Genomic DNA, 11532 nt, shown 5'->3' on the forward strand with positions numbered 1-11532 from the left:
ATGTTCTATTCGTCGAACCACTCATCAATGAAATTGTTCAAAATGTCAACATCAAAGAGGGGCAGATCACTGAAGATCTCTGCTTCTTGCTTACTCTTGATAAACATCTCAAGGGCTTCATCACCAAGATCTTCATCGCTGGACAGATCAATGGTGTCATCCTTGTTGTGCAGAATGGCAACATGAGTGAGGGGTTGCCCAGCAGCCTTCTTGGGCAATGGCTTCTTGGTCCTCTTGGACATGCGAGACAAATCTTCAGACTGCACACTAGATTCAGGCGGTGCAGTTGTCAGTGACTTCTTGGTTGAAGCTTTTGGAGCAGCAGAGGCAGATGGCTTTGAAGCTTTTTCCTTCTTCTTCTTCTGCTTTAGCGGTGATGGAGCATCATCAGAATCAGCTTCTTTAGCAGATTGCTCCACAACAGCTCTCTGGGCAGCAATATGAGACAGAAGCCTGTCAAAGTTGGCGAAGGGGCCAATCATGTCCTCATTGGCTTCATGAGTTCCATCTGGTCTCGGAGCGGAGGGGCCAGGGTTGAAATTGAGGCCAAACTCATTTTGGTTCTTAGCCACATAATCTTTTGCAAACTGGAAGGTGTGCTTGAAAAGATTGTCTTCACGACACCATAAGAGACAAGATGGGTCGACATTCTCAGGCTGTGGCCCTCTGGCCAAACAGGGATAGAACCCTTGTTCAATAGCTTCAACCTTGTTCTTTGGTACCAAGCCACGGTACAGACAGTCACCCCACGGGCGCTTGATGGCATTCTTTTCAGCATATTCAGGTGTTACAAACATGTACTTGAACCATTGCTCTGCCCAATATCTTCGGATCCACTGGATCCGGTTCTTGTGCTGGGTGTAACTCTCCTCTGGGTCAGACTTATAGAGTTCATATAGATCATCAGGCAAATCAAGTGCAGTGTTGCCATAGTGTTGCATGCCTCCTTTCCTTGCAGACTTCTCTGAAGCCATAAGATTCAGACTGATTGGCTTCAAGGCAGTGAAAGGCTTCCGTCTGCTGGTCAGGCAAGAACTAGCTTCAGGAGATTCGATGTGACGCTGTAAGAATTCTGCAAATGAATGCAGACTATGAGAACCAGGGATTCTCCCACGGACATGTACCTGTGACAGCATTAGAGATGCGAGGGAAGGGGAAGAGGTCATATGCATTCTCAGAAGATTTTGAAGATAAATCAGTTTAGAAGACATTTACCTCATGGTGTGAAGACATTTACTTATTGAAGGAAGTTGGTTCCAGATTTGTACAAATCCGCGAATAGGTACAAGTGAGGAATCTAACTAGTTTTGACGCATAAGTGAACATACTTTGCAATATATGAGATTCACAAAGAGATAGATCTAGATTTGGAAGTGTATAAACCACTTTTGGTTGAAGTGGATGGATTTGACAGATCGAAAAGACTGTAAAAAGTAGATTTTAATTACCACGGATGAACTGCTAGATGAAGTAGACGGGAGGCCGAGCAGTCCAATCTCACGCACCCTAACTTAGCGGCGGAAGACACCTACGACGGCGGCGGTGAGGAAGAGGTCCGCGACCGGCGCGAGGACAGTGTCGAAGAAGTCGCAGCAACTAAGCGCTTCGTCTCTAGCGTCGACGTGAGCTAGCGGAGGCGCTAGGGTTTGAGCGAGGTGGCGAGGTGGAACAAGAAATTTTGACCATGAGGGGTGTGTGTTTATAAGAAGGAGGAGGGCGGCGCATTGCAATTACGCAGGTGCCCCTGGCGGTTCACATTTGAGGAACACGTGGTGTGCATGCAACTTGTCAGGAGTTGATCTATGTTCCCACGCACGCCTGGATTGTCGGGTGGTCGTTCCGGCTTCTCTGGTTTTCAGGAAAAAGGATAGAACATTAAAAGTTGGTTGTAAATGTGTGTCTTTGTATCTTCTGCTGGCAAGGACGCAGAGAAGATATTCGACAAGTGTCAACAGAATGCACATGACTTGGACAGAAAGAATTTGAGGGAGTAGCACAGATGGGATTAGGGTCCGATCACATTCACTTATGTCAGAAAAATAGCAACATGAAGACATAGCTATAAGTGAATGATGTGGAGGACAGAAGACATATGCAAATATAATTATTACTAAAGAGAAATAAACATTGCAAAGATATAGATTTGAAGATAAACCAATGTAGAAGACAATCCAAATGTGAATATAATTCAGTTATGACGCCAAAAGAAAATCTTCAAAAAGTTTTGGTCGTGGCGTTACCCACCTTATAGGAAGTATTAGACCCAGACATGGCACACAATTTTTGTGGCGCTCCGAAGTCAAATTCCATGTTAATGTATTCACACTCAGAGGGTAAGTCTTCATTGATTGAAGAAATACGTTACTTCGTGTGTTGCACATCTAAGTCATCAACATGCATAAGCGTTAGGATGTGTGTCCATTCACTGGACATTTGAGGATTCTAAGATATTTAGCTCACACCATAGCTTGCAAAACCTCTTCTCATACAAGGGCTTAGTGAAGATATCAGCCAGTTGCTCTTCAGTGTTGACATGAATGATATCAATGTCTTCTTTGTTGACATGATCTCTGAGAAAGTGATGACGAATCTAGATGTGCTCTGTCTTTGAGTGCTGAACTGGATTCTTGGAAAGCTTGATGGCGCTTTCATTGTCGCAGAAGAGTGGCACATTCTTCGTGTTGATGCCATAGTCCTTGAGAGTTTGCTTCATCCAGAGAAGCTGAGCACAGCACGATCCAGCAGCAATGTATTTAGATTTAGCAGTGGAGAGTGATACACGGTTCTGCTTCTTTGAAGACCAACAGACAAGAGATCGTCCAAGAAAGTGACATGTTCCTGAAGTGGACTTGCGATCAACCTTGTCACCAGCATAATCAGCATCAGAATATCCAACCAGATCAAATGTTGAGCCCTTTGGATACCATAATCCTAGTGTTGGGGTGTGAGCCAAATATCTAAGTATTCGCTTCACCGCTAGGTGATGCGACTCCTTTGGTGCCGCTTGGAATCGGGCACACATGCAAACGCTAAGCATAATATCAGGCCTAGATGCACATAAATAGAGAAAAGGACCAATCATGGAGTGGTATACCTTTTGACCGAACTCTTTACCATTATCGTTAGGGCGGAGATGACTTTTGGTTGGCATTGGCGTCATGTACCCTTTGCAGTCTTGCATTCCAAACTTTTTCAAGCAATCTTTGAGGTATTTTTCTTGTGATATGAAGATGCCATTGCACTGTTGACGGATTTGAAGACCAAGGAAGAATTTCAGCTCCCCCATCATGGACATCTGATTTGCATCATGTATCCAAACTCGTCACTGTATCTCTTATCAGTGCATCCGAAGATAATGTCATCCACATATATTTGGCACACAAATAGTTCACCATCATATGTCTTCGTGAAGAGTGAGGGATCTAGTGAACCAAGTTTGAAGCCTTTGCTCTTCAGGAATTCCTTCAGTGTGTCATACCAAGCGTGAGGTGCTTCTTTGAGGCCATACAGTGCCTTGTTGAGCTTGTACACCATATCAGGATTTTTGGGATCTTCGAAATCAGGCGGTTGAGAGACATATACTTCTTCTTCAATTTTTCCATTGAGAAAGGCACTCTTCACATCCATTTGATATAGAAGAATGTTGTGATGGTTTGCATAAGCCAGCAGTATGCGAATGGCTTCAAGCCGAGCCACGGGAGCAAAGGTTTCATCGAAGTCTATTCCTTCCACTTGTGTGTAACCTTGAGCAACGAGGCGAGCTTTGTTTCTGACAACTTGTCCAAGTTCATCTTGCTTGTTGCGATAGATCCATTTCGTGCCAATGACATTGTGCTTGCGAGGATCAGGGTGTTTGACAAGCTCCCAGACATTATTCAGCTCAAACTGTTGAAGCTCTTCTTGCATAGCTTGAATCCATTCAGGTTCCATGAAGGCTTCTTCGACTTTCTTGGGTTTAGATATAGAGAATAAATCAAAGTGACCACATAAGTTTGCTAGTTGTGTAGCTCTTGATCGAGTGAGAGGTCCATGAGCATTGATGCTATCAATGATCTTCTCAATTTGGACTTCATTTGCAACCCGAGGATGAGCTGGACGAAGATTTTGATCTGGCTAACTGTTGTCTTCGTCTTCAACATTGGCTTCAGACTGAGCATTGTCTTCAGGTTGATTAGATGCAGAAATGATGATCTCATCCTCACTCTGTTCCTCTGTGGGTATGATTTCTCCAGTACCCATTAACTTGATAGCTTCACCTGGTGTAGCTTCATCTAGCACATTTGGCAGGTGCTCTCTTTGCGAGTCATTAGTCTCATCGAACCGCACATCCACAGTTTCAACCACTTTATAGTGAAAGAGGTTGAAGACTTTGTAGGTGTGCGAGTCCTTTCCGTAACCAAGAATAAAACCTTCATGTGCTTTCGGTGCAAATTTAGACGTGTGATGTGGATATTTGATCCAGCACCTAGCACCAAAGACTTTGAAGTAACTAACATTTGGCTTCTTACCAGTTAGAAGTTCATAAGATGTCTTCTTGAAGAACTTGTGAAGATATACTTTGTTGATGATGTGGCATGCAGTATCAATAGCTTCAGGCCAGAATTTGCTTGGAGTCTTGTACTCATCGAGCATCATTCGTGCCATCTCAATGAGTGTTCTGTTCTTGCGCTCCACGATGCCATTCTACTGAGGTGTGTAAGGAGCAGAGAACTCATGTGTGATGCCCAAACTATCAAGATAAATGTTGAGGCCAGCATTCTTGAACTCAGTGCCATTGTCACTCCGGATGTACTTGATCTTGATGCCATAATTCGTCATGGCCTAGTTTGCGAAGCGCCTGAAGACATCCTGCACTTCAGTCTTATAGAGAATGATGTGCACCCAGGTGTATCTTGAGTAATCATCAACAATAACGAAGCCATAGAGATGTGCAGTAGTAGTGAGAGTAGAGTAGTGAGTAGGGCCAAATAGATCCATGTGAAGCAGCTCGAAGGGGCGTGAGGTAGTCATGATTGTCTTCAAGGGATGCTTGGCTCTTGTCATCTTTCCAGCTTCACAGGCACCACATAGATGATCCTTCTTGAACTTGACGCCCTCGATGCCAATGATGTGCTTCTTCTTCGCGAGAGTGTACAGGTTCCTCATGCCCGCATGTCCTAGTTGTCAATGCCATAGCCAGCATTCTGAAGCCTTTGCTAGAAGACATACGGCAAGATGTGGTCCTGCTGAGAAATCTACCATATACAGATCACCTCTTCGATAGACTTCGAAGACTAGAGATTTGTCAGATTCCATTAGCACAAGACAATGATATTTTCCAAATATCACAATCATGTTCAGATCACAGAGCATTGACACAGACATTAAGTTGTAACCAATGGATTCAACAAGCATCACTTTATCCATGTGTTGATCCTTTGAGATAGCAACTCTACCAAGACCCAATACCTTACTTTTACCAGTGTTGGCGAATGTGATGTGGCTCTTAGTAGAAGGACGTAGGGTTGAATCCATTAGAAGACTTCGATCACCAGTCATGTGGTTGGTGTAGCCGCTATCCATGATCCATTCAGTGGCTTTCGGAGTTGTACCCTACAGTGCAGTTAGCGGGATAAGCTTCACCAAGAGTATTGTGAAGCAGAAACATATAGCGAACACGCATATTATCAAAATTTAAATCCTGGTTGGGCATGATAGGATGCTCGTCAAGGAACCCTAGGACGAAATACATGACAAGACCATTTGAGCATTTTATCTTGCGTCCCACAAGATGTTTTAGGTCTCTAGCATTGTTGTCAGAAGATTTTGCTTTCCGGCTGGAGACCTTTCCCTGCAAAAGAAGTTAATTCTTCTTAACCACCCACGTCTTCAGGGGTGGCTTAGAAGCAATGAGTCTAAGTGCAGCATCTGAGAACTTTGGCTTGGGAGCCCTAGTAAATAGCTTCACAGGAGGAGAATAATACTCATAAGAATATGCAGAAAAGTTCTTAGTGTTGTGAACATAGCGGTTGGATGAAACACACTCATATTCATGAGTCTCATAGCGATTCTCCTGCAAAACATTGACGTTAGGGTGACCATAAGTGGTCCTCTGTCTGTATGAAGCCTTTGGACCATATGACGCCTTTGGCCGAGGGTTTGTCTTCTTCCTAGGTGGTGTCATGATGACATTCACGGGAAGCTTCTCAAGACAGCTTTTGGGCACCCAGATCTTCTTCTGGGGTGACCCATTCCTGCAGTTAGTACCAATGTACTTAGCAAACACTTCACCATTATGATTCTTAAACATTTTAAAGTTTGCATCAAAGGATTCATCAATGACAATTGGATTAGCACAAGTGAAGCCAGATAAAGTAGATGGGTCCACTGAAGGATCCTTAGTAGCAACCCAGGTGGTTTTGGGGTACTGCTCAGGTGTCCAATATGAACCATCGACATTCATTTTCCTCTCGAACCCAACACCCTCTTTCCTAGGGTTTCGGTTCAGAATCTGTTTCTTGAGGAAATCGCACAGTTTGATGCCCTTTGAGGCTTTTGTACATGCCAGTCTCAAGCAGTGTCTTCAACCTAGCATTCTCATCAGCAATAGTAGTGGCATCCTTAGTAGAGGGGTTAGTTACCACATTGGCAGTTGAAGATATTGCAACATCAGAGGTAGTAGAACATTCAGCAACAGAGACAACATTATCACGCTCAAGACACTTCAAGCATGGTGGAACAAATTCTACCTGAGCGGTACTGATCTATTGGGCGAGTAGTGAATCATTCTCCTTTTGAAGATCTTCATGAGACGCTCTCAGTTTCTCTAGATCCTGGTAATCATAGGGAAGCTTCCCATGAGATGCTGAGAGAGTTTCATGACGACTTTCAAGATCTTCGTACTTAATGCGAAGACTTTTAGTGTCTTTGATTAAGGACTGAGTTCGATTCATTTCCGCGTCCAACAAGTCATCGCTTTTGTCTAGCAGCTTTTGAATATGTTCCATAGCAGTTTGTTGCTCAGTTGCAATTTTAGCAAGTGTCTTATAGCTAGATTTGGATTCACATTCAGAATCATCTTCACTAGAGGTTTGGAAGTAGGCATCGTGTGAAGTTACCTTGGCACCACGTGCCATGAAGTAGTAGGTAGGAGCAGAGTCGTTGTCATCATCATCAGCTTTGGCTTCAACACTGCGACCATTGTCTTCAGTGTTGAAGATGGACTTGGTGACGAACGCTGATGCCAGAGCCAAGCTTGCCATGCTTGAGTCAGACTCCTCCCGAGACTCCACCTCTGCCTCCTCAGAAGCAAACTCCTCCTCTGAATCCATTTCCTTGCCAATAAATGCATGAGCCTTGCTTGATGAGGTCTTCTTGTGAGATGAAGACTTTGACGAAGACTTTGAAGAAGATTTTGAAGATTTCTTCCTCTTCTTATCATCAGAATCATATTCCTTGCTCTTCTTCTTCTTCGATTTCTTATCCCACCGAGGACACTCGAAAATGTAGTGGCCAGTCTTCTTGCATTTGTGGCAAGTTCTCTTCTTGTAGTCACGTGATGAAGTGTAACGCCCCGGACACACCCGCCGGTTGTCATTACTCCTGGCGGGATCTAGACTAGCCCCACAGATCAATACTAGACTTTCCTGCGCACTTTGTCCTCACTCGTGCGCACCCGGGAGCAACTTCCCGGTCGATCACCCATCGTGAAACTACTCCAAGCTGAGCACGCTTAACTTTGGAGTTCTGTCTAAATGGGCTCCCAGAAAAGAAGGAATTCCTTATTGATATGAGTAGTCTATCATCCCTAATAAGCCAGGCTATCACATACACCCCCACTCAGAGGAACCGACGTCCTCGTTGGGCCACATGAACGTTCCCTCTTGGCGCATACGTCTGTGCATCCAGTCCAGTACATGTGCCATGTCGTGTGCCACGACGGGTCACAAACGTTATGAACAACATGACCGCGCACCTGCCCGCAAACATCCGTGTAACCACGAGGGTCGGCTCTAATACCAACTTGTACTGCCCCAGACACACCCGTCGGTGGTCGTTACTCCTGGCGGGATCTAGACTTGCCCCGCATATCAATACTAGTCTTTTCTACGCACTTTGTCCTCACTCGTGCGCACCCGGGAGCAACTTCCCGATCGATCACTCATCCTGAAACTACTCCAAGCTGAGCACGCTTAACTATGGAGTTCTGTCTGAATGGGCTCCCAGAAAAGAAGGAATTCCTTATTGATATGAGTAGTTTATCATCCCTAATAAGCCAGACTATCACATTAAGCCTCGTCGTTCTTGGAGCTAGATCTTGAAGACTTGCTGAATCAATTCTTCTTGGAGAATTTCTGGAACTTTCTCACCCGCATTGCAAGCTCTTTGCCAAGCTCCTCAGGATCACCAGAGCTACAATCAAATTCTTCTTCAGATGAGTAAACAACCTTTGCCTTCAGAGCACGGGTTCGGCCATAGTTGGGGCCATAGATATCACGCTTCTTAGATAGCTGGAACTCATGTGTGTTGAGCCTCTCGAGTATGTCAGACGGATCAAGATCTTTGAAGTCAGGATGTTCTTGAATCATCAGGGCTAAGGTGTCAAACGAGTTGTCAAGTGATCTCAGAAGCTTCTTCACGATCTCATGCTTGGTGATTTCAGTGGCGCTGAGAGCACGCAGCTCATTGGTGATGTCAATCAAGCGATCGAACGTGAGCTGGACATTTTCATTATCGTTTCTCTTGAAGCGGTTGAACAGATTGCGAAGAACATCAATTCTTGAGTCTCTTTGAGTTGAGACGCCTTCATTGACCTTGGACAGCCAGTTTCAGACCAGCTTTGCAGTTTCTAGTGCACTCACACGGCCATACTGCCCTTTGGTCAGATGACCATAGATGATGTTCTTGGCGGCTGAGTCCAGTTGAGCAAATCTCTTGACATCAGCAGCGGTGACGCCTTCACCGACTTTGGGAACACCAGTCTTGATGACATACCAAAGATCAACATCAATGGATTCAAGATGCATGTGCATCTTGTTCTTCCAGTAGGGGTAGTCAGTGCAATCGAAGACAGGGCACGCAGCGGAGACCTTAATTATCCCTACAGTTGACATAGCTAAAACTCGTGGTGGTTAAACCGAATCACATAGAGCAAGGGATACCAATTGAAAGTGCTAGTTATTGACTACAAGGGGGGTGAATAGGCGATTTTTATGAAAGTCTTCAAAACACGGTTGCTTTGAAGACAAACAAGTAACTGAACCCAAATAGTAAGCAGCGGAATGAAAACTACACTAGGTAAGCATAAGTCTAACATACAACATAATGAAAGCATGAAGACTAATTGCAACTAGGTAGATAGGATCAGAAAGGTAGATAGTACGAAGCTAAACAGATAATAGTCTTCACAGTGTGAAGTCAAACAGATTAGACAAGTAAGCAATGACTTCATGAAGACAACTGTAAAGGAAGGAGAGTAGAGGATAGAACCAGAAGCTTGACGAAGACAAGGATTTGGTAGACCAGTTCCAGTTACTGTGACAACTGTACGTCTGGTTAGGGAGGCTGAGATTTAACTCAGAAGACCGTGTCTTCATCTTATTCCCCTTGAGCTAAGGACACCTAGTCCTCGCCCAATCACCCTGGTAAGTCTTCGAGGTAGACTTCCAAACCTTCACAGGCTTCGTTCACCGGCAATCCACAATGACTTTTGGATGCTCAAAACGTGACGCCTAATCGGTTGGAGGATTCACAGTCCTCAAGTGTAATAAGTCTTTAGATCACGCAGACAGAAAGACTTTAGTGATGCCTAACACTCTTTGGCTCTGGGTGTTTGGGCTTTGTCCTCGTAAGGATTTCTCTCTCAAATGCTTCGAAGGTGGGTTGCTCTCAAACGACAAAAGGCGTGCACTAACTCTGAGCAGTCACCAATTTATGGTGTAGGGGGTGGACTATTTATAGCTAGGAGGCAACCCGACCTGATTTGTCCAAAATGACCCTGGGTCACTAAGGTCAGATTTCAAACACACGCAACAGCTTGGTTTGGGCTACAAGCAAAGCTGACTCATCCAACTCTGGATAAGATTTTCTCTCATTGTCTTTGCTCGAAGACATAGTATTTGGTTGAGCATCACTTTAGTCACTCTGACTTTGTTCACTTGGACCCCACTTAACAGTACGGTGGTTCCTTTGACTCAATAAGAAGAAAAAGGAAACTACGAAACAACTATGTCTTCGCACTACATAGTCTTCAAGTGAATAGCTTCATGCGTCATAATCTTCGTCGTGAATGTCTTCACGAACCACCATTGTCTTCAATGTCTTCACACATTTTTAGGGGTCATATCTGATAGGTAAACCGAATCAATGAGGGACACTACATATGTTATCCTGCAATTCTCACAAACACATTAGTCTCTCAACCATGTTTTTCATCAATACTCCAAAACCAACTAGGGGTGGCACTATGTAACACCCATGATGCGGCTATATCTCCCACGTGTCGAAGCACGACTTAGAGGCATAACCGCATGGTGGTTTTGTCGCAAGAAGGGTCATCTTCACACAATCCCATGTAATGAACAAGAATGGGATAAAGAGAGTTGGCTTACAATCGCCACTTCACACAATACAAAATTAAGATCATACATCATTCAAAATACACTCATAGACCGGCTACGGTCAAATTCAAATGAAAAGAAGACAACCCCAAATGCTAGATCCATGTTCGTCCCGACTGGGCTCCTCTACTGATCATCTGGAAACGATACATAGTAATGACCAAGGACCTCATCAAATTCCCACTTCAGCTCAGTTGCGCCATCTGCGCTGGTATCCTCGGCACCTGCATCTGTTTTGGTAGAATCTGTGAGCCACGGGGACTCAGCAATCTCACACCCGCGAGATCAAGACTATTTAAGCTCATAGGTAGGAAAAAGGGGTAATATGGTGGAGATGCGGCAAGCACTAAGCATCTATGGTGGCTAACATACACAAGTGAGAGCGAGAAGAGAAGCAACGCAACGGTCGAGAAGCTAGAAGCGATCAAGAAGTGATCCTGAAACTACTTACGTCGAGCATAACTCAAACCGTGTTCACTTCCCAGACTCCGCCGAGAAGAGACCATCACGGCTACACACACAGTTGATGCATTTTAATGAAGTCAAGTGTCAAGTTATCTACAACCGGACATTAACAAATTCCCATCTGCCTCATAACCGCGGGCACGGCTTTCGAAAGATAATATACCCTGCAGGGATGTCCCAACTTAGCCCATCACAAGCTCTCACGGTCAACGAAGGATATACCTTCTCCCAGTAAGACCCGACCAGTCTCGGAATCCCGGTTCGCAAGACATTTCGACAATGGTAAAACAAGACCAGCAAGACCACCCGTTGTGCCGACAAATCCCGATAGGAGCTGCACATATCTCGTTCTCAGGGCACACCGGATAAGCTAAGCGTACAGGTACCGACGTAATCCAAGTTGCCAAGGAATGGTCCCGCACGATGCTCTAGTTTGGACCAACACTCGGAGGAGCACTGGCCCCGGGGG

The sequence above is a fragment of the Triticum dicoccoides genome, chromosome 4B (genome assembly GCF_002162155.2).
Source record: "Triticum dicoccoides isolate Atlit2015 ecotype Zavitan chromosome 4B, WEW_v2.0, whole genome shotgun sequence".
Taxonomy (NCBI): Eukaryota; Viridiplantae; Streptophyta; class Magnoliopsida; order Poales; family Poaceae; genus Triticum; species Triticum dicoccoides.